The sequence below is a fragment of the Rhinopithecus bieti genome, unplaced genomic scaffold, assembly GCF_001698545.2.
Source record: "Rhinopithecus bieti isolate Rb0 unplaced genomic scaffold, ASM169854v2 scaffold_2453, whole genome shotgun sequence".
In the NCBI taxonomy this organism is placed as follows: Eukaryota; Metazoa; Chordata; class Mammalia; order Primates; family Cercopithecidae; genus Rhinopithecus; species Rhinopithecus bieti.
Window position 1 is genome coordinate 6,498,845 of NW_016804447.1, and position 24,646 is coordinate 6,523,490.

At 37.6% G+C, this 24,646-nt stretch overlaps 1 long non-coding RNA gene and 1 pseudogene across 1 annotated transcript in view; one reads left to right on the forward strand and one right to left on the reverse strand.

The window, feature by feature from the left end:
- LOC108527249 (uncharacterized) overlaps nucleotides 1-24,646 on the reverse strand; it is a 42,694-nt gene that overhangs the window by 16,543 nt on the left and 1,505 nt on the right. The window contains exon 2 of the long non-coding RNA XR_001884760.1: nucleotides 20,659-20,826. This is a non-coding gene — a long non-coding RNA (uncharacterized LOC108527249). The remainder of the gene's footprint in view (nucleotides 1-20,658; nucleotides 20,827-24,646) is intronic.
- On the forward strand, nucleotides 9,292-9,830 carry LOC108527247 (60S ribosome subunit biogenesis protein NIP7 homolog pseudogene; annotated as a pseudogene).

The following is a 24,646-nucleotide window of genomic DNA, read 5'->3' on the forward strand; positions in this document are numbered from 1 at the left end:
TTTCTTTATCCACCTTGTTTTTATAACACTTAAAAACCAATACAAACCAAAAAACCTAGTTAATGCTATTTTTTGGTTTGTAGTTTTAATTAATTTCCCCTAGGGTAGAAATTAAAGCTGATAAGTCACACGCACACACTTTGTTGGGGTAGGGGTGGCAGGTTGAGAGGCAGTGTACTTGGGTCAGCTACAACTAAAAACAGTATTTCAATTCCTCATTTTACTTATTTTATATGTAGACAGGGCCCTAGTGATAAGATGGTGTAAATAATTTAGGATATTCATGTTTTAAAGTAAAGCATAAATATTTATTTTGCAAAATGTTTTCTAGTTTGAAGGATGTTCCATTATTAGGATTTGTAGATTAATCTGTATGGTGAAGGAATATCAGAGAAACCTGTAGGTTATTTATTTTCTGCAGTGTCATTTTGTCAAATGGTTGGTATTATAACTGTTCTTTTCTTTTTCTTTTTTTTTTTTTTAGATGGAGTGTTGCTCTGTTGCCAGACTGGAGTGCAGTGGCATGATCTTTGGCTTACTGCAACTTCTGCCTCCAGGGTTCAAGTGATTCTTCTGCCTCAGCCTCCCAAGTAGCTGGAACTACAGGCGGGCACCATCATGTCCAGCTGATTTTTGTATTTTTTTTTTTTTAGTAGAGATGGAGTTTCACCATGTTGGCCAGGATGGTCTCGATCTCTTGACCTTGTGATCTGCCCACCTTGGTCTCCCAAAGTGCTGGGATTACAGGCATGAGCCACCGCACCCGGCCCCCTCTTTTCTTATTCATTTTATAACCAGTGCCTAATTCTTACTGACATTAGATTTTTTAAAATAATTATGCTATACATCTTTATAAACTGTATATATATTTCTTAAATGTTGCAATTGCCTAAACGTTGTATATTTTAAGGCTGTTTTCTCTTGCTCTCGATGTTGAGGAAAACTATAAATTGACCTATAATGCATCTACTGTTACTGGTTTTGGTTAGTTTGATATTTACTGTTTTTAAACAGTTTCCAGTATGGAAACTTTAACACCTTTTATACAGTTCTCTACTATTCAAGATAAAGATTATTTAAAATATCTCACCAGAAACTTATACTTTTACACTTTGTAATATTTAGTTTCTGTAATTTAAGGAAGTAACTTTTTTTGTTTGGGTCAAGTGAAAAGCCTTTATTTGATTACCAGCATGAGAATTCACCCTGGTTTCTATTTTATGCATTTGCAAATTTTTTTCCTAATTATATGGAAGCTATTGGAACTTCTGTATTCAATGCTAAATACTAAGCCAAGGGGAGTATAATAGGTAAGTTTTTTCAGTGACTGTGTCTTTAGCATTCAGTCATCATAAGAAATGATCAGAACAAAATCATTACATTATAAACATGTAATTATTTTATATGGTGATTATCATGTACTGTATTGTTACTTTAAAATAAGCTATTAAACTAGTTTTATGGTTCAACTAATGCAAAAAAAAAAAAAAAGAGAAATACCTGAGACTGGGTAATTTATAAAGTAAAGAGGTTTAATTGACTCACAGTTCCACATGGCTGGGGCGGCCTCAGGAAACTTATAATCATGGCAGAAGGGCACCTCTTCACAGGGCGGCAGGAGAAAGAATGAGAGCTGAGTGAAGGGGAAAACCCCTTACAAAACCATCACATCTCGTGAGAACTCACTATCATGAGAACAGCATGGGGGGAACCTCCCCCAAGATTCAGTTATCTCTACCTGGTCCCGCCCTTGACACATGGGGATGATTACAATTCAAGGTGAAATTTGGATGGGGACACAGAGCCAAACCTCAGGGGTTTTCTTCAATCTTCTTATACACATCTTGAAATGATAACTATTGTTAAAGTGATGGAAATTTCATTTGGTAGAACAACAGGCAGACTTGTGATCTTATTAAAACTGTTACTATGATTGAGGATTTCTTTCTAAGGGAACACAACATTCTCAGCATTCTCCCCCAACAAAACAAAAGAAACAGATTTCAAAACAAGGTCAAATGTAATAGAGTGCTTAAAAAATAAAAACCATTAAAATTGTAGAGATTAATTCTATAGGAGAGCCAGATTAAGTTATTATCAATTTAATCTGAAAGTAGATATTGTAGAAAGAAACAAGCAAAGGGTTGGTTTTACAAAGATTTGTTATCTTATTAATAACAAATAGAATAATTTCAAACAAAAAAATATTGAATGTAGGTGGCAGATATCTTTCCAACTCTCTTTAGTCTCTTGCTATATCTTAACTTCCTTATTATAAAAGTTAAGTGCATCTCCTCTGGGCCCAGTTTCAATGACCTCAATGAAGCTGACAAAAACATCTCCAAAATTACACAGGTAAACGGATGCCCTTAGTAATTGGTTGACTTCAAGCAGGTCTGGCCATGAAGTCAGACTATGAAGCAGGTTTCCCAGGATGGAAAAACATGCATTCTCCCTCCCACAAGCCAACAGAAAATCATGAATGGCCCTTTCTCAAAGGACACAAATCCTGGGTACAGTGGTCTAGAAAATTTTCCAAGTTACTTAAAGTCACTTAGCTCATCTCCTTCCTCCTTCCTACACAGATAATCTTCCTGGCCTCTTGAGAGCACCATTCAATCCAGGGTATTCTTAATGCACAAAATTACCACCTTTAGTCTTCTGAAAGACTGACAGGGACAGACTGAGATGAGAAAAGAATGTATTTCCTGCTTAGGATGAAGTTCAAAACATTAAACATATAAACACATAAAACAATTAGAGAAACCATACATAATGGTACAATCTAATGTTGAATGTTGTGGCACAGGTTTTAAGCATTATAGGATTTCTTCTTCCTGATGGCACAATTCAATTCAACATGCGATTTTTTTGAATAATGTTTACCACTTGTATACATGAGTGTAACCATGACCACAAGATGAATTTTTTTTAAAAAAAGACCCAAACAGCAGAACATTTTCAAGAAGTTTCAGAACACTTTAGGCATGGAGAGCATTGTGAAAGATTCCAGAGGGGAACACTATGTCCTACAAAGGAAAAGAATGTAATTTCTCATTAGAATACTTAGATGCTGTAACTTCAACTTTCTGTGAAAATAATTATGGACCTAACATTCTACACTCAGTAAAATATCGATCAATGAGAAAGTGAGAGGGAAAAAATGAAGTCACTTTCCAGCATGCAAAATTCAGCAAGCTGATTTATCATGCACCCTTTCAAGAAAATTACTTGAAGATGTTCTCCAGCCAGAACAAGAATTAAATCCAAGAAAGGTAAAAACTCGAGATCCCAGAACACTGACTCCAACCCAGGACTTGGGTGAAAAAAAGTCAGAATGACAGCTTGGCATGCAGCCCAGGGAGCAGCTGGTCCAGATTATAATAAGAAGTCAGATGGTTCTGGGAAATCCGTCTTCAACAGTTACATTACATCCCTTATCACAGATGGAATATGTTTAAGGAAGATAGATCATCATAGTGTTTGATGAAGGCATACAATAAAAAATAAGACACTTTGAAATCATAGGAAAGTGAACAATGTTAACACAATAATAATAGAAATACTGGATATTTTTTATTTTAGATTCAGCCAATGAATAAAGTATACAAGGATTAATTATGATTACAGAAGAGATGACAAAAACTGACAAAAGTTGTGGGGATGGGAGAACAGCGCATACAGAAGAGAGGGGAAAGGAGTAGAGGGAAGGATAGGAGTCCTAATTAACTCATCTTACTAATAATAGCTAACATTCGGTACTTAACATTGTGCCCATTCAGAGATAAACATGAATTTATTCAGCTCATCTCCAAAAATGAGAAAACTCAGGTATATTAGTCAGGGTTCTCTTAGAGGGACAGAACTAACAAGATATCTATAAAGAGGAGTTTATTAAGTATTAATTTACATGATCACAAGGTCCTACAATAGGCTGTTTGCAATCTGAGAAGCAAGGAGAGACGGTCTCAAAAAAAACCCAAAAAACTCAGGTGAGCACTTGCAGTACCTGGTTTTAACTTCATCTTGCTGAAAGAGGCACTGAAGAGATAGAAAAATCAGGCCTGAATCACCGACGCCACCCCTCCCCCATCCTGGCAGTGGTAGGGAGTGGTGCAGAGAGCATTTCCGGGAATTTGGGGGGGAAGAACACAGCCACTGGGTGCTGTCCTGTTAGAGCAGAAAGGAAAACCAGACTAACTCAGCTGGCCCCTGCCTATAGAGGGAGCATTTAAACCAGCCCTAGCCAGAGAGGAATCATGGATCCCAGGGGTTTAAACTTGAGTTCCCATGAACTTCGCCACTGAGGGCTGTAGTGCTGTCTGTCTTCAAGAAAACTTAAAAGGCAGTCTAGGCCATAAGGACTGCAACTCTTAGGCAAGTCCTTGTGCTGAACTAGGCCCAGAGAGAGTGGACTAGGGGCATCACACCCACTGGGGCAGCCAAGAGAGTGCTGGCATCACCTTTCCCCTAACCCCAAGCTACACAGCTTGTGGCTCCCTTCCTTCCACTTGAGGAGACAAGAGGAAATAGTGGGGTTGCGGGGAGTGGGGACTTTATCTTGGGTCTTGGATACCAGCTCAACCACAGCAAGATAGGGCCCTGGTCAGAGTCACGAGGCCCCTGTTCCGGGCCTTAGGTCCCAGATGACATTTCTAGATACACCTTGGGCCAAAAGGGAACTCAGTATTGAAGGAGAGGACCCAGTGCAGGTGGCATTCATCACCTGCTAACGGAAGAGCTACTTACAAATAACACCCCAAATAACCAGCAGCAATACTCAGGTACTACATTGAGTGCCTTGGGTGAGCATCTGAGACTTGCTGGCTTAAAAAAGGGGAAGAGGTGGACATTAAGAAAGTCAAGTGCAAGGAGAAAAGAGAGGTGGAAAGGATGTGGAGCTGATACAAAGGGGAAGATGGACAGAACAGGTAGATCAGAGGTTTTTATGAGGCTAAATGGAGTTTGGGCATGTTACAGCCAGAAGGATGAAAGGTTTGGTCAGTTACTGGAACATTAGACTTTGATTTCTAAGATGGTTCAAATTCCCAATTACAAAGTGTAATGCAATGAACAGGTAACTGAATTGGAGTGAAAATAAAGTGATAGGAGTTGAATTCAAGCAATAATAATATTTTGTATGGAACAACTAGTAGACCATTAAAAGTCTACAGGGTAATTGTAGCAACTGAGGAGCTTAAAGAACTAAGACCCAACAGCTGACATCATCAGAGAGGTCAACAGATGACACAGTGAAGGCATTTTTAGCAAGGAAGACTTCTTTGGAGCAGAGCAGAAGTAAGGATCCTGAGCTTTGCAAGGTCATGATGTCTAGGATGTCAGAGCTGGAATTAAACTTCAAAATTTCAAGTTTCTGGTAGTTAACAGATCTATTCACAACATTTATTTCATAAGGTTCTTGTGACAGTCCAGTTGGGTGACATATATAAATAACCTAGTGCAGTGGTAGCTAGTATTATAGTTAGTATAATTCACCTTGTTATGTACTCCTGGGAGTAGAGAGGAAACACATGTCATTAATCACATCCCTCATTTTCATTTGGGGGATAGGCTGCTGGAAAACAGACTAAGGGACCCACTGGATCATGCCACCATTCTGTGAATGGTCTAGATTCTAATACTGGTTCCTTATTCAAAACACTGAATTTAGTTCATTCTGAACAAGACAAGTTACATTTGTTTTAAAAACTCCCTGAATGCATATAGGTAAAGAGAAATAAATCTGCCTTGAGTTTCACATGGGCAAGAGAACATATCATCTTAAGAAATAAAACAAATGAAACAAGTCCTTAGAAAGTTTTAGGAAATATAGTACACCGCTATAAGACAGGAAGATATAGCTCGAAATTGTTTTATTGGTCAGTTTTACCACCTTGATACAAAATGTACTACTAGAAGCTTAAAAAGAGCATGTCTTTTGAATTTTAATGAATTTTAGTGAAATTTAATTACAGATTGAAGTTAGATAAATGGGTTGGTGGAATACAGGTCTAAATACTCATTATGTGTCCATTAATTAAACTGCTTATTATTAAATTAACATGTTAATTTTTTTGATGAATTACAATTAAATTTTTTTCATTTTGTGATAGACCTAGTTCATGGTCCCAGTTGTATATGATACAGGTGAACACTAATTCATAGCTCAACAACTATCATTTACTCTTTAAAGCATAAGTGTATATTATTCAATGATGTATCTAAGGAAGACTTTTGTCTTAGACTCACTCAGTAGCTATATTTTTGATGGAATAAGGCAGAGACCTGAGCAAAAGTTGTTAACTGTGATTGAGGGAGTGGAGAATTTGGTTCCTTTTCTTCAAGAGCATTTTTTCTTCAACCTCTTGCTTTTCTTCAATGGCTTTTTGAAGGGAAAAGTCTTTATTACTAGGAAAATCACTTTTATATTACTCTTTAATTTTATTTTGAGTAAATTTTTTTCTTTTTGTGTACGGTTCTCTAAATTTTAACACATGTATAGATTCCTGTACCTACCACCATAATCAGGACATAAGACAGTTCCATCACCCCCCAAAAAATCCCCTGTGCTATTTATTTTTCGTCACCTCATGCCCCTACCCATAACTCCTGACAACCACTAATCTGTTTTCCATCTTTATAATTTTGTCTTTTCGAGGCAGTCATATAAATAGAATCATACAGTGTACTTTTCTAAGATGAAACCAAACAGAATCCCAAGGCTAGCAAATGGCTAATGTCACAAAATCATGCCATTTAGAAAAATGCCATTTTTGAAAGTTTTACTATCTTTTCTTGAGTGCACCAAATACTGTTTTTCAATCTAGAAAGTACTAAGAACTCCAAAGACCCCCCCACTCCACCTGCTTTCTCTCAACAGTCTTAATCACAGACAATTGTCAGTGTCTGTAAGATCCACATGTTAGCTTTCATCCTATAGGGCTGAGTCTGGGATGTTTTAGTCACGAAAATAGTACTTCTCAGAGCAGGGCCTCTCAAATGTCTCGTTACCATGAGGGGGTAACTTCAGTGCTATCAGTATATAGAAACTTCCCATTGTTCCAACACTTGTAAATATTCTTGTTATAGATCCTTTTCATGGTCTAATCATTGTGACACAAGAAGCTGGGGCCCATAGTCTTTCCCAAATGTTTCTGAGGTTGCTCAGAGGATTCAACCACTACTTTGTGGGTATAGTCTGCCATCTACAGTCCACAGGTGGTCTTTGCATGCTTACTTTCATGGCAGTTTCAAAATGAGATTTAAATGCAAATAATGTTTTAGTGTCTCTTGGGAAAGAATGGAATAGTACATCTGGGTTTCTTATCCACAATCTGATGATCTGACTCCCTCATTCAAAACATTATACCTAGCTAAAACTCTGTCCAAATTCCCTTAATATTGGGCCAGATTTTGGGTATCACTGATCCGAAGAAAAAAATATCGGGGAGTGAGTTATATTAGTGTAATTCTGGGATAGCTTACATGGTTTGAGGTTTGTACGTTTAGTTTACACACTTAGAGTTTCAATTAAGGTTCCCAGCTGTTGGCGGAAAAAGAAAAAAAAAAACTCTTTTCTTCGTGTAGACTTAAATTCTATGGTCAGAAATGCAGAAGGAAAGGTAGAAAAAAAAGTAGATCAAGTCTTTGCAATTTTATTTCTCTTTTCCTGAAACCTTCTGCCACCCATTTCCTCACCAGATTCTTTTATTATCAAGATTCAGGCCTCAACTCAAATGTCACCTTCGAGAGAGGCTTTCTCTGACCAATTGGGTAAATCGGCTACTCTGTCCTTCTCATCCCCATTACTTTCTAGCCCATTACCCTGATTTTATTTCTTCATATCACTTAGCACTAACTTAAACTAATCTGATTCAGTCACACATCTATATATTTATTGTCTTTATTTCTTCCCCCTCACCACTAGAGCAAGAGCCTTTTTTTTGTTCACTACCACATCCCCAATGCTTAGAACAGAGCCTGACCCATAATGAGTGCTTTAAAAACACTGGTTGAAAAAAAAATAAGGCCGGGGGCGCCGCGGTGGCTCAAGCCTCGTAATCACAGCACTTTGGGAGGCCGGAGCAGCCGGCGGCATCCGAGTCAGGAGAATCCGCAGACCACTCCTGGCTAACCCACGGTGAAACCCCGCGTCTCACCTAAAAAATACAAAAACTCAGCCTGGCGAGGTGGCGCCGCGCGGCGCGTCTGTCCAGCTACTCGGGGCTGAGGCAGCGAGAATCGCAGTGAACCCCGGCGAGGCGGAGCTTGCAGTGAGCTGAGACGCGGCCCACTGGCACTCCAGCCTGGGCGACACGAGCGAGACTCTGTCTCAAAAAAAAAAAAATAATAATAATAATAATAATAGACGCAGTTATTTGGTGACACTAGCCATCTAGAGATTTGGTTTGGTCTGGTTAGAAAAGTCTACAACATCATGAATGCTCACCTCAAGCATCTCTGAACTGCGGGGAACTCCTGAAACCATAGCAGTGGACTGGGAAGAGTTTTCTGAGCAGCCCATCCTGGGAGTTTTGGAGAGCACTGTTTTAATTGCTGGAGGAAAATAGCTTTTAAAAGCAAATTTGAGATTGTGATCTGATTAAAAAAAATGTTAATGTAAGATTCAAAAACTTGGACTCTGATCCCTAGATTTAAGGGGAGCTCTAACAATAATTATCCCGAGTTCCAGTTTCAGGTAAGAAGCAGTAAGCATGCTTCACACCTTTTCTCACACTGAATATAATTCCAAACCCTGTACAGAAGGCAAGAACAAGTATTTGAAGACTCTGAAAAGTAAATAACAGCAACCAAATTTTGTAGTAGCATTAATCTAAATCCATACATATCAATCATAACATGAATGTAAATGATCTGAACATACTAATTTTAAAATACGAATCTTCCCTAAGCTCACCAAGCAGTATACATTTTATATATACAAGTTATATGTAAAAAAACTTCTTTTATATGTCAGACTTCAACAAAGTGAGATTTTTAAAAAAATGAAATTGTCAAAATGGATTTTTAAAAACCATAACCCAACTCTATGCTATTTACAAGAAACACAACTCAAAGATAATACACTTTGATTAAAAGTGTGGGTATGTGCCTATAGTCCCAGTTACTTGAGAGGCTGAGGCAGGAGGATCACTTGAGCCCAGGAGTTCGAGGCTGCAGTAGGCTATGACTACTGTACTCCAGCTTGGACAACAGGGCAAAATTCCATCTCTTAAAAATAAATAAATAAGACCGAGGTACGAGGATCTGGTGTTCCAACCCAGCAGGAAAATGCGGACTTTGACTGAAGAGGTGACCCATGTCATGTTTAAGAAGATTGGGAAATACATCAGGGAGACTCTTCAGCTGCTGGTGTACCAACGTGATGGCACCTACTGTTTCTGGCTGCACAATGACCAGGTGTACTATGTGAGGGAAATTATGAAGCTGGATGCCAATATCTCCGGGGACAAGCTGGTGTCACTGGGGACCTGCTTCAGAAAATTCACTAAGACCCACAAGTTTTGGGTCATGTCACAGCCCTGAATTACCTTGCACCTTATGCCAACTATAAAGTGTGGATAAAGCCTGGTGCGGAGCAGTCCTTCCTCTTTGGGAACCATGTACTGAAATATGGTCTGGGTCGAATCACCGAAAATACTTCTCAGTACTGGGGAGTGGTGGTGTACTCCATGGCAGACATCCCTTTGGGTTTTGGGGTGGCAGCAAAATCTACACAAGACTGAAGAAAAGTAGACCCCGTGGTGATTGTGGTACATCACCAAGCTGACATTGGAGAATATGCGCGGCATGAAGAGGCACTGACTTAAAACGAAGTCATTGCAAGGACAGACAGCTGTGTGGAAGGGCCGAGCTTTGTTTCCTGTGTTTGTGTAGACTCCACCAGCATGCTGAATTTTGTCAACACTGTGGCCTCTTCAGGGACATCTTAGTTTACTGTACTCTCTATCACTGACAGATGCAGGCCGGATTCTTATTATGTACAGAGATGGCTCAAAAATGGGGTTTCAGATTTTTGTGTTTGTGATGAAATAGAATATTCTGTTTCCAAAAAATTTAAAATAAATAAATAAGAGGATGGGAAATATACACATTCTCAATAGGAAAGCAAACATGTCTTCCATATGAAGCAAGTAGTACACTATTCATTTGTGTATTCACTCATCAAATATTTACTGAAAATATGTGAGGTTCAAGACATGATGCTGAACATTTTTATGTGACTCATAATCTTAAAAGTCATATTTAAGAGTGAATTATGTTAGTCAGGAGACCAGATGATAGTACCTGAATCAGAGTAGATAGGTAGAAATTGTAAAAATCAACAAATAAAATTAAAAAACCAAAAAACCTACAATCCAATACTTGAGATAGTTTTTGATCTATAAAGGCAAAATTTCCACATGTGCATCAAGATTGTCAGGCAAATTCATTAAGTGGAAATAAAATGGAGAGCGCAAAATCAGTTGAATAAATGAAATAATTATATTCTTTATTGAGTTATACATCCTTCTTTTAAATAAGCATGTTTAACAAAATTGAGGCAGCAAATACAGTAATCGGTCCACCACTGTCACATGGAAAATAGTATTACAATTACAAGAGAAGTTAAGACAACGTTAGAATCCTCATTGATGGGGAGTATTATGTGTATCTTCTACTCTGTTTTTGGTTAAATAGGTATACTTTTCTTTAAAGTAGGTTTTTGTTGTTTTTTTGGTTTTGTTTGTTTGTTTGTTTTGTTTTTTTACCATTTCTACCCCTCCCAGTCCAATCCAGTTACCATCATCTGGGGTCCTGACTAATGCACTCTTAAATATGTCTTTTAAGATTATGAATTATGGCCGGGGGCGGTGGCTCACGCCTGTAATCCCAGCACTTTGGGAGGCCGAGGCGGGCAGATCACGAGGTCAGGAGATCGAGACCATCCTGGCGAACACGGTGAAACCCCGTCTCTACTAAAAATACAAAAAAATTAGCCGGGCTTGGTGGCGGGCGCCTGTAGTCCCAGCTTCTCGGGAGGCTGAGGCAGGGGAATGGCATGAACCTGGGAGGCGACGGAGCTTGCAGTGAGCGGAGATCACGCCACTGCACTCCAGCCTGAGAGACAGAGCGAGACTCTGTCTCAAAAAAAAAAAAAAAAAAAAAAAAAGATTATGAGTTACTATCTAAAAATGTGAAGAATATTATACCTTAAACTTAGTAAATTTTGAATAAAGATTTGATGAACGAATGCATAAATGAATGACCTGATACTTGTTTGATATGAGATACATGTTTGCTTTTCTGTTGGGACTTAGAGATTCCGGAAGCATTAAGTTGGATATTGCTACAGTCCTAGGAGAATCATGGGAAACTCTTTCAAAGCACTTACCATGTGTCAGAGACTGTTCTAAGTGCTTCATAAATATTTACTGCTCTAGTCTTAACAAACATATTAAAAAGCTTTTATTACTAACCCCATTTTTAGACAAGGAAACTGAGGCACAAAGGGTTTTAATACCTTGCTTAAATTCTGCTTTCTTTTTTTTTTTGAGACAGAGTCTCATTCAGTCGCCTGGGCTGGAGTGCGGTGGTGCAATCTCAGCTCACTGCAAGCTCCGCCTCCCGGGTTCATGCCATTCTCCTACCTCAGCCTTCGGAGTAGCTGGGACTACAGGCGCCTGCCAATACACCCCGTTAATTTTTTTTTTTGTATTTTTAGTAGAGACGGGGTTTCACCGTGTTCGCCATGATGGTCTCAATCTCCTGACCTCATGATCCACCTGTCTCAGCCTCCCAAAGTGCTGGAATTACAGGCGTGAGCCACTGTGCCTGGCCAAATTCTTTCTTAAAGAACTAGTAAATGACAGACATGGGATTCAATGTCATGTAGTCTAGTTCCAAAGTTCCCAACTCTAAACTGCTACTGAGTTTGTATTCCAGTAGGTCTCTAAGTTGAATGTGCATCAGAATCACATTTAACTTGTTAAAACAGATTTCTGGGCCCTATCCACAGACACTCTGATTCAGTTGGTCTAGGGTATATTATGAGATTTTGCTGATCTAACAAGTTCCCAGGTGATGCTGATTCTTTTGGTCCAAGGTGCTGAAGTATACTTGAGAAGAAATCAAATTGCTACTGTGGACATGTCTTCTGTCTAATCCACTCTGACTGAAGATAGAGGTCCCTGATCCTGACTGGATATTACTCAGACTTCATATGCACACTGAGATGTGAGAGCCTAGCATATTTCGGTAAAGTATGATTCCGTATTCTTTCTCCCTACTATTTGATCTTACAAGGCATTTTCTTCCTTGTAATAACAAAGTCATGCCTAGATCCTGATCTTTACCCCCAAATAAAATGATACTATTGATATGGTTTGGTTGTGTCCCCACCCAAACCCTCACGTTGAATTGTAATAGCCATAATCTCCATAATCCCCACGTGTCAAGGGAGGGACCAGGTACAGGTAATTGAATTGCGGGGACGGTTTCCTCCATGCTGTTCTCGTGATAGTGAGTGAGTTCTCATGAGATCTGATGGTTTTACAAGCGTTTGGTAGCTCTTTCCGTGTTCATTCTCCTTCCTGCTGCCTTGTGAAGAAGGTGCCTTGCTTCCCCTTTGCCTTCTGCCATGATTGTCAGTTTCCTGAGGCCTCCCCAGTCATGCTAAACTGTGAATCAATTAAACCTCTTTCCTTTTGAAATTATCCAGTTTTGGGCAGTTCTTTATAGCAGTGTGAAAATGGACTAATACAACTATGAAATGACCACTGAGACTTTCTGTTGATTTGTTACTCACCCGTTCAATTTTACCTAAGCTACGCAGCAACTAGAAAATGATACAATTCTGATAAATATTTCTTACTGTTTTATTTTGTTCGAGATCAAAAATTTTGGTACTATAGAAAAGCACAGTGAAATTAAGAAACATTTTTTGGAATGCCACCACAAAATACTAATTGTGGTAGATTCCAATATAGTGTTTCTCATCAGTTTTGATTCATGATTTTGTAAAAAAAAAAAAAAAAAAAAAAAAAATTGGACAAGTTACATTAAAGGACCTCAGCAAATAGTGTTTGAAAAGACTCACTGGAGATAAGGGTGAGCCGGCCTGAAGCTTCCCTGTGTTAGACTAAGACCCCTTTACAAATTGAGTCATTCAGGATATGACTGTGCCAAGAGGCCTGTTTCCAGAAGACACTGATCAACAAAAGTCCAAGCTTCCTTAATGTGACATTATTAATTTGCTGCTTGTTAAGGAGACAAGAATTATGCTGATTGTTACTAGTTATGCTTTCAGCCATGAAAAATTTCTCCTCTGCTCAGTGCTCAGATTATCGTCATTAGTCTGATCAAAAATTTTGGAGATACGCAGGTTCATACTAAGATGTGTCTAGTGTCTGGATTGTTTTATTAACATAAGCACCCAAAGTGGGCTCTTGCTTTACTTAATTTAGCTATCTATAGTGATTAACTTTATCATCAAAATTCCATTTTGTGCAGTGACAACTAGAAAGTACTGTACAAATTCTTCTGACATGCTGGTCAATATCAGCTTTGAACTATAAACCAGAACACTGCTCATGGCAGCATGAAGGTTACAAAGCAGTGAATCTTTTCCTTTCTAAATAGGCTGCTTTATAAAGAGAATAATTGTACTGAGCAGATAGCAATGTAGGACAGAGTAGGAAGAGAAGAGGGTCATCAGTCTAGGGAGTGAAGGGCTGGGAGAAAGACAATTATCTACTTTACTTATTTATTTTTATGAATTTTGGTTTTAAACTGTTACTATCGGAGAATTAGCCAATTCTCATTCTGGCTACTTCAGACTTTCTGATGCCAGAAAAGTGTGGAATAGGGAGAAAACACCTCCTTCTTTTGTTTAGAAATAAAATGTTGTATTGGTTTGTTTTCTTTGTCCTTTTTATCAGCAGAGCCAGTGTGGCGCTATTGTTTGATGGCCTAACAAAAATGAAATCAAGGCTTTCACTGAACAGTCTGCCAAATGTTGAATCGACAGCCCAGCTTCTGCAACAGCTTGCTTTAATGACCCTAGACAGCTTCTATTTGAATCATATACTGGGTCACAAGGAGGAAATAGGGATAACAGAAAGCAGGATGGGACAGAAACTAAATTAGCACTTTGAAGGCTATTTGGACTGCTGTCAAATCAGTTCCTCAGGGAAGCAGAATTATTTATTAGCTTCCTACTACATACGTTTTGTAGTTATTTCATGTGTTACGGTAAAATTGATGTTTTGTAAAACTCCATCCTTCTAATACAACAGAGTATATTTAACTACTCTAAACAAATCCTTTTATGATCTTCATAATTTATCTGGGAATTTTGATTTACTGATTCTTAAAACTGTGATGACCCTATCTTACCAGTGCAGTCAAAGTTTTTATGCAAATCAGATAAGCAGCTTCTCTTCAGAGGCTTGAGTCTCCGGTATTACATGGTTCACTCTGGCCCCTCAATAGGCAGAACTGAAATTTACCACTCACAGTCTGAGTTGCTAGAGACCTGAGTGAGATCTCAGGACTATGAGTTAACAAGAATGATCTGTAATAATGATTGTGGTATTCCTAGCTGGCCACTGGTGAACCAAGCAGAGGCAGTCAGACTTTCTTTTGGACGGCCAACTCACTACCCCATTCCACCTGCTTTGTTGTACTGGATTCGCCATTTCCAGGAAACCTTCAGTGGAAGAAATATTCAAGAGCATATCCTGAAGGAGAGCAACAAGGAATATTTGGTTCCCCTTCTCAATGAGAACCACTCTAATAACCTAACATTGTGTAATCGAAATGCCACTGAAGTCAGCAGACTCTTAAGAACGACATTAATTGGGTTGTTGTTTTAATAAATGTTGGCTGAGAGATGGCCTGACTATGTAGAAAGCCTCTTTACCTGTTGATGGCTGAATGCCTTTGGTCATTTTCTATACAAAAGTTCCCTTGAGTAAAGTTGGGTAGGATGATAAAAGTGATGCAAAAAAAAAAAAAAAAAAAAAAATTAAAGCTGAAGGGGAAAATAAAACAGGTATATTAAACATTTTGGAGATAAAACTAGAAATCCCTGCCCATATTTTGTATAGATCATCATCACTGCTAACAGCCCCGGTAGTAATAAATCCACCTGCTCCCTTCTTAAGACATTGAGAGAGTGTTCCCATTGTTGAGCTAGGTTTTTCCTTTTCCTAAAACATCTTTTAAAAAATGGAAGAGGAAGCACGTGAGTTAAGGGGTAAAGCTAAGGGAAACAAAGGAAAGAGCAAATGGCTTCCAGGACCTGATTTCTTAATCTACCTGCTGTCATGTAGAGTTGTGTTCATGTCAACTGGTTATGTAATAAATTAAACACCAAGATACAACCGTTTTACTTAAAAAAAAAAAAATTATATGAAAATCCCCTCTTTAATCTACCAACTTCAATGCTACACAGTTTAATTTCAGTTGATTTTAGATTATTTTGCAGTTTTACTTCCCCTTTGTCATTTATTTGCTTTCACTAGAAAGAGACTATTTTCTTTCCATTTCTTTTACTCCTAATTTAGCCTACAGATGGGCTAGAACTGAGGAAGACTGCAGATGTGGGCAAGTCATATTTTCTGTTATTTAAAATTTTGTATTCATAGACATGATATTTTCGAGGAGACAGTTTATCTGTAGGACAGATTTTAATAAAAATATAGTATTATAAAATTATAAGAATGAAACACAAGTTGTAAGCCATGCTATTCTGAGAAAATGCTCTATGAACAAAGTGTGAAAGAGCTGCACTGTCTTTCCTTCATTTGAGAATCTCTAATATAAGTGTTTAGTAGAATGATAACCAGAAGTGACTCCTGAATGACTAAGGAAAGAGGAAGTCATGGCCACTAGAGTGTATGTACTAAATGAAATGTAGTGATTTGCAGCATGGACTTTGAAATCCAAAAGACCTGGTTTGAAAAGCACTACTGCTTTCTAGTGATATGAGGTGTGGAAAACTCAACAACCTCTTTAAAGTCTCCGTAAAATGGGGATAATAACAGTGTCTTCCTGTGTGTTATGAAAATAAAATGAGGTGACGCATTAAAGTCCTTAGTAGAGTGCCCAGCACAAAGTAGCTGTTCAATAAATGATATATATGAGATAGGATGATATATGACATATGACATTTCTTTAAAAATTGGCCCCAAATTAACCAGAAATTTGGATTAACTAGGATATCTTTTCCTTGGTTATATGAAATAGTATAGAAAACCTTAATAAGAAATAGTGTATTTTCTTGGAAAGTGTTCAATAAAAAGAATTTTCCACTTTCACTTGTTTTAGAGCTAAGGCACCGTGAAACCATTGTCTATTTGAGTTTCTCACTGTGTGTCAAGGACATTTTTGCTAAACCTGGGTTTGTTTATGTTTTAGAATCAATTTGGTTGCTGACAGATATTTAAATTCGAAAATAAATGCTATTTCATTTTCATATTTGAAAATAATCTTAAATTATATGTTTAACATATATAAACACAGAAATATCTTATGGCAAACATAGTTTTCTAATAGTTACATATTGCTATAGTCTGAGTGTTTGCAACCCCCAAAAATTTGTAGGTTGAAATCCTACCCTGCAAGGTGATGGTATTGGGAGGTAGGGCCTTTGGGAAGATTAATGCCTTTGTAAAAGAGGCTTGAGAGAGATCCCTTACCCACTCCATGATGTGAGGACGCTGCCACACACCACCTACCAACCAGAAAGAGAGTTCACACCAAACACCAAATCTGCTAGCACCTTGGACTTCCCAGCCTCCAGAAGTGGAAGAAATACATTCTGGGCTTTATTATTATTATTATTATTATTATTATTGAGACAGGGTCTCACTCTGTCACTCAGACTGGAGTGCAGTGGCACAGTCACAGCCCACTGCAGTGTCAATATCCCAGACTCAAGTGATCCTCCTATCTCAGCTTCCTGAGTAGCTGGAACCACAGATTGTTTTTTTTTTCCCATGCCCAGATTTTTTTTTTGGTAGAGACAGGGTCTCACTATGTTGCCCAGGCTGGTCTCAAACTCCTTGACTCAAGTGATCTACCTGCCTCGCCTCCCAAAGTGTTGGACTATAGGCGTAAGCCACCTCACCCAATCGCCCAGCAAATTCTGTTGCTTGTAAGTTGCAAGTTTATGGTATTTTGTTACAACAGCCCAAATGAACTAACACATGGTTTTCCAGTAATCAATATTTACACACTGCCATATAGATTAAAGAAATCCATATTAAAGAAAGTATACACCTTCTCCGATTATGCAGAAAAAAAAGGATAAGAAAGTAATTACATTTAATGATCTGGTATATTTTTAAATAGTTCCTTAATCCAATCTACTCATATAATTTTTGAAAGACTCTGCTTTCAGATCATAAAGGGGAAGCTGATATAACTAAGCCTATAAATAAGACTACATGTTGGAAAATCCTGAGAGTGGAAATGATAATGAATCTCAGGAAAAATATAACTACAACATTTCTAAATAACTATTAACATATACATTTTTTCTCTAGTGGAAATTCTCACTATTTATGACCTTTGTAATTCCCCCTAAGACTATCTGTGACCTCCATATGTACATATCTTTTCCTCCACCCACTGATAGTAATAATAACCATGACACAGTTTATGTTCTAGTCACGACATAAAATCTTAAAATTCCCAGAGGAAGGACCAAAAGAAGATCTCAGTCAGTTTATTCCATTTACTCACAGAGTATCATTTGACTTATAAATAAAAACAGCAGTCAGTGATTGCTCTTAGATAATGCTGGGCCATGGAACCAAGCGGATTTGGGTTCAAATTCTAACTCTGGCACTTACTTGACTATGAGGCTTTGGACAAATCCCATTAGCTCTCTGAACTTTGGGGAGCATCTCCAACTGTACAGATGGGGTTAGCAACAGGTAACAACAGACTGTTCTAACAGAGCAGGGTGCGTGGTAAACTTTCAATGTCCAGTAAAGAAAGCCCTCTCTTATAACTCTCCTTTGATCTCTCAGGCCTATCTTCAATTCCTGTTTTCATCATAGTTATATAAAGCCTCCCGTTCCATATTTTCACAGATTTTTTTTTAATCTCTCCAATTCAGAGCTGGCTAGAGGTCCTCAATTCTATACTCATGAAATTAGTGAAGGAAACACAAAGTTCTAATTTCTCCACCATGATTATTATTTTGATGCTTTTAATAAAAACATTAATTAGCAAATCCTTTTCAAGTTTATTTCATCTTGATGGTCCTTGCTTTGCTGGTGCCCTAAATGCTTACTTAATACAGTGCTGCTCCAAATATTGCATTATCTGCTTCTAGAATTACAGAGGAAAAAAACAAAGGGTATATAAGGAAGGGAGAAAGTTAACACTTATGGAGAATCAGTGGTGCTTACTAAACGATCCATAAATGTTATTTTCCTTCTGCCCTTCATTCTTGGTTTTTACAATCTAGGGAAGTATTAATTCACTCCCTATTATTAGATAAATAATTGGTATATTTAGACTGTCTCTCTCTCCCTTATCCCATTTTTTAGAGTTTATGAGTTTTATTTTTCTATTATATATATTTATAATATTAAATAATATTGGTTCATCAATATTAGATAGCATAGCATCTCTTCATTCTTATACAATATCAAAACAACTGTTGTTGACATGTATTATTACCTTCATCTCATTGATAAAGAAATTGAGGCTCAAAAGTTAAGTGGCTAATAAAGTAGAACTGGGATTTGACCATTTGTAAGGTAGAGCAAAGAGAGAAAAAAATATGTTCCCTAGTAAGTAAATACATTGTCAGAAGACAGTTATAAACAAGAAAAAAAGTAATACCTTACTTGCTGTAACTAAACCTCTTTCTTTCTAGTATAGTACATTATTTTCTTTTTGTTCTACTTTAAACATTTATTATTTAGGTAGCATTTAGAGATTCCAGTATGTGCTGTACTCTGGTGAGGAGATTCAAAGGAATATCAAACAAAATCACACTTTGTTCTGTAAAGCTCATTAATGTGGCTATTTTTATTGGTAGCCTCTTACTATATTTTGCTGAAATAGTAATACTCTATTAATTTCTTTTTATTTGCATGAATGACACAGTGACACTCAATACCCCAGCCCTTAGCAAATATAACATCATTGAGTAATGAATTCAGAAATGAGGCAGATGCCCAGAGACAAGCAGCTCTAGCCATCACAACTATGCTCTGGGCACAAAAAAAAACATAAAAGGGTGGGGAAAAAAGGAAACCTACTAGCTGAATCTGGTAGCCCACACCAACAGAATCCGCTTATATTTCATCGGCCAGACTTTTGTCATCTCTGATATGGTCAGCCCATTTGAGAGGAGGTTGACGATGTAGTACTTGTAGGTGGCACATTGCCACCTTCAACTTGTAAGGAAGAAGAGGAAAATGATATTGGGTAGGCAATAGTATTTACTCTGGAAATATACAGGGTTTCTAATACTTAACACGTTCAAACCATACTTTTTAAAAAAATTTTACTTTAAGTTCTGGGATACATGCGCTGACGGTTATAGACTTTTTTTAAAAAAGCCTTTTTTAAAACAAAATTTTAGTTTAAGTTCTGGGATACATGTGCTGAATGTGTAGCTTTCTTGCATAGGTATACATGTGCCATGGTGGTTTGCTGCACCTATCAACCCGTCATCTAGGTTTTAAGCTCCGCATGCATTAGGTATTTGTCCTAATGCTCTCCCTGCCCTTTTCCCCAACCCCCTAATAGGCCCCGGTGGGTGATGTTCCCCTCCCTGTGTCTATGTGTTCTCATTTTTCAACTCACACTTATGAGAACACGTGATATTTTGTTTTCTGTTCCTGTGTTAGTTTTCTGAGGATGATGGTTTCCAGCTTCATCCACGTCCCTGCAAAGGACATGAACTCATTCCTTTTTATGGCTGCATAGTATTCCATGGTATATATGTGCCACATTTTCTTTATCCAGTCTATCATTGATGGGCATTTGGGTTGGTTCCAGGTCTTTGCTATTATAAATAGTGCTGCAATAAACGTATGTGTGCATGTGTCTCTATAGTAGTATGAGTTATAATCCTTCAGCTCTCAAAGTTTGTCTGACAGGCAGATTAGGAATAGACCCAAAGTAACTTTAACATATACAGTGACTAGAATATGTGCATTTCTTTTATATTAGTGAGATTTTTTTTCAAATTGGCTTTGTTAGTATGTGCCTTTTATTTTGGTTTGCACTGATTTACTCTTTTTTTCTCAGAATTCACATATAGATTTGAGAACCAATAACTTTACAAGCTAATTAGTTGAACTTGAAATACTATTTCTTTTATGTTTTATTTTCCTTTATGCTAAGTAGGTGGCTGCCACCTCATTTACTGTTGCTAACAAGAAGAAAAAAAATAATCTTTTCATTTACAAAATTAACTTTTACATGGAAATAAGTCATATAATCTTTATATGCTCAAAGTCAGCAATAATTTGGGTAATGAAATTTTATGTCTCAGATGAGCATAATTTGAGTAAGTTATTATCCAAGATTAATGAATAGATATCCTTTCTTTCTATGTGGTTGCAATGAGCTTTAACAAAATTAGTGGGAAGAAAAAGTTTTTGTTGCACCTAATTAACTCACCTTGATTTAGGCGTGAATGAGTCATTGTCATTCTAAGAACTTCTTCATGGTCAAGTTTTGGATCACCATTTTTCAAATATATTGTGACTGTCGAAATTCCATGCATCCAAGTCTTTTTTGCATTGTTAACATTCACATATGAATTGATCAAGTCAACTCTTGTGTTCTCTATAATAAACAAAATGAACCATTTAATGATTTTTCATGATAGGAGTATTCAAATATGGCTGTCAAGAACGAACACTTGAACCTTCCCCGTTCTGCTAATAATACAGAATGTCTGCTTATCTATCTTACTTAAAAGAAAAAAAAAGTGTAATCAACACTTTTTTTTTTTTTTTGAGATGGAGTTTCACTCTTGTTGCCCAGGCTGGAGTGCAGTGGCACAATCTCGGCTCACTGCGACCTCCGCCTCCCAGGTTCAAGTTATTCTCCTGCCTCAGCATTTCGAGTAGCTGGGGACTACAGGCGTGCACCACCAGGCCCGCCTAATTTTTGTATATTTAGTAAAGATGAGGTTTCACCATGTTGGCCAGGCTGATCTGCTTATCTGACATTCTGTATTATTAACATCTGGTTAGTCCTCTGATGATAAGAACTACAGCAAACTTGTTTCATTTAAAAACTCAAGGACAAGGATTACATAAACAAGCTGAAGACCCTGATATTATCTATAGTGTGTGCTCAGTAATGAACTGCTTTACATAAGTTATTATCTGTATTATCTGCATCTGGTTAGTCCTCTGATAAGAACTACAGCAAACCTGTTTCATTTAAAAACTCAAGGACAAGGATTACATAAACAAGCTGGAGACCCTGATATTAACTATAGTATGTGGTTAGTAATGAAGTGCTCTACATAAGTTATTTAACTCCTGAAAATGTCTCTCAAGGTAGGTATCAATATCCGAAGTTTACAGAAGAGGGAACTAAGACAAAGAGGATAACGAACTTGCCTGTGAGTTTTTAAAACTACATCATATTTCCTTCAAGTGCTGATGACTAAAAATGTCTGAATATAATAATTTCATAGCAGACTGGAAATCTTGTTCACTTCAAAACCCTTTATGGAAAAAACCACATAAGGCTCTTGAGTTTTCTCAAATCTGATAATACAAGAAGTATTTGAATTAATTGTAAGAACACCTGAATTAGAAAACCCTCAGCAGTGTATACATCGTAAAAGAGCAGCTGTGGTTAAATTTAATAAGGAAAAAGAACACAGGCCTTTTCTTAACCAGTTAAAATTTCAATAATAGTTTAAAATTGTTAGACCACAGAATAAGTATTTTCTTTTCCCTCCTTATCCATCTTTGAAAATATAATCAAATCTAGATAATTTCCTGTAAGTAAATGAAAGCATGTGTTTGTTAATAAAATATTATAAATTCAAAATCCTTTATATATGAACACAATTATACTATTTAAAAAGATATTTTCATTCCCATTAATAATAAAACTAGAGTGCCTGAGGTAGGATTAAGTGAGCTGGTGAAGCCAGGCTATCATTTACAAAAAAAAAAAAAAAATTATGGAACATATATACATATGCAGATACATATGTATATATGTCAAGAAATTCTCATGTCATCATTTGTCATATGTTGTAAATAATTTCAAGTCTATACAATTACGGAAAAGTATAGAGAAACACAGAAAACCAAATACGTGTGGCCAGATAAATCTTGAGAAAAACCACTAAGGACAACCAACCAATCACATAACAAATTAAAATGAAGTCCAGTAGAAGATTCTGTGGAGGCTTCAAGCTCACCAACTCAACTTAGGTATTTTCTGACACTGTTTGCTTGCACAAGATTTTCTAATAGGAGTACTGTCCAAGAGAAATATAATGGGAGCCATATATTTAAGTTTACTAGTAGCTACATTTCTTAAAAGAAACAAGTGAAATTAATTTTAATAACATTTTATTTAACTGAATATACAGCCATAATATTATCATTTCCACATGTGACGAAGAGTCTTTGCTCAGGCAAATTTTAATCAGGCTTCTGAACCTTTCCTTAGGCCCCTCCATGTGCTTTCTTGAGAAGTCTAGTCTGCAAAAGAACCCAGCTAAGTCAGTTTAGCCAAAATTCCCTTGACAAATTCCCTTGATATGTGATCAGACTCCTCATCTTTCATCTTCCCCCATCTTTCATCACTCTGGCCTGTCTTTAGCAAGAATTCTGTTACATAGGTTTAGCCAGGATCCCCACTCACCCCCGATGTTTTCTCTAAGTAATTTTCCATCCACTGACCTCCACACACTGTTCCTTGGAGACAAACGCATACTTGCCCATGTTGTTTTCTGACTTGAGCCCAGTCTCCCTTACTGCAAGCCCCTGTTGCAGTGGCTCCTCTACCTATTGTGATGGTCATAAACTGAATAAAATCTTTTTTGTGGGGAGCAGGGGGTACAGGATCTTGCTCTGTTGCCCAGGCAGGAGTGCAGTGGCACAATTATAGCTCACTGTAACCTCAAACTCCTGGGCTCAAGAGATCCTCCCACCTCAGCCTCCTGAGTAACTAGCACTACAGGGGCATGCCCCCATGCCCAGATAATTCTTTTATTTTATTTATTTATTTTTTTTGTAGCAATGAGGTACCACTACATTGCATAGGCTGGTCTCAAACTCCTGGTCTCAGGTGATCCTGCTGACTTGGCCTCCCAAAGCCTTGGGATTACAGGTGCGAGCCATCATGCTCAGCCTATTACCACGCTTTAACAAGTATCATTAAATAATACTTTTTTTTTTTTTTTGAGCTGGAGTTTCACTCTTGTTGCCCAGGCTGAAGTGCAGTGGCATGATCTCCACTCACTGCAACCTCCGCCTCCCAGGTTCAAGTGATTCTCCTGCCTCAGCATCCCGAGTAGCTGGGACTACAGGTGTGCACCACCAGGCCCGCCTAATTTTTGTATATTTAGTAGAGACGGGGTTTCACCATGTTGGCCAGGCTGAACTCCTGACCTCAGGTGATCCACCTCTCTCGGCCTCCCAAAGTGCTGGGATTACAGGCGTGAGCCACTGTGCCTGGCCTAAATATTTTTTCTTTAACACATGTAATCAATATAAAAATTGCTAATGCAACATTTTACATTTTTTCATAATAATTTTAATTTTTATTCTGTGTTCAGTAGCCACATGGGGCTAGTGGCTACTGTACCGAAAACATAGTTCAAGCGTTGTTGAGTGGTATGAGTTCTTAAGGATTTATTTTGGATCTAAGCATTGATATAATTCGGAAGGTCAATTTAGCAGCAATAGGAATTAGATAAGCAAGTGTTTGACTTTCTTGTGGGCGCTCTAAAGTCTTAGATCACGCCAGCCTTGTATGCTAACTTTGGAGACTGATAAAGGCTATTGGTTGTCTAAAAGGCTGTGAAATGTATTTTTTTAAGAAGCTGTGGAATATTGTAAGTGTATATCACATGATTGTAAATTTGATACATCTGCACTATGAAAGTGTCAGAAAGGCTAGTGCAAACTTCAATTTTGAATAAAAGATAAATCCAGAAAAGAAGTGTGCATTTGTCACTCTTTTGAAAAAGAGTTGGGTGGGGAAAGGATCAAGCTGATGTAACCTAATAGGGAAAGAAAAGACAAGTCCTACTCTCTCTGACTCTTGTATTTTGTTGTGGCATTTTAAGAAGGATCCAATTGTACGGATCCAATTAAAAGCAACCAGTAGTTGTGAAAAGGCTTGAAACTACATCTTGTGAACAATGGCTCAAAGTACTTTGAATATGGTTTCTTAAAATGGGTATCTGTAGCAGGGGTAGTTAGAAGGATATGCATGGGAGACGGAGTGGGAAAAGGTGATGAGCTGTACTGGTAAATCCCTAAATGAATGTCACATACAAGAGGAAAAGAGCAAGAAACAAAGACAACTACTCATAGAAGAGAGCGCAAGTTGGCTGAATACAAGCAAAGTGGCTTATAAAAATGCAATGGAAAAAGATGTCTTGTGAGGCAGACAATTTTCC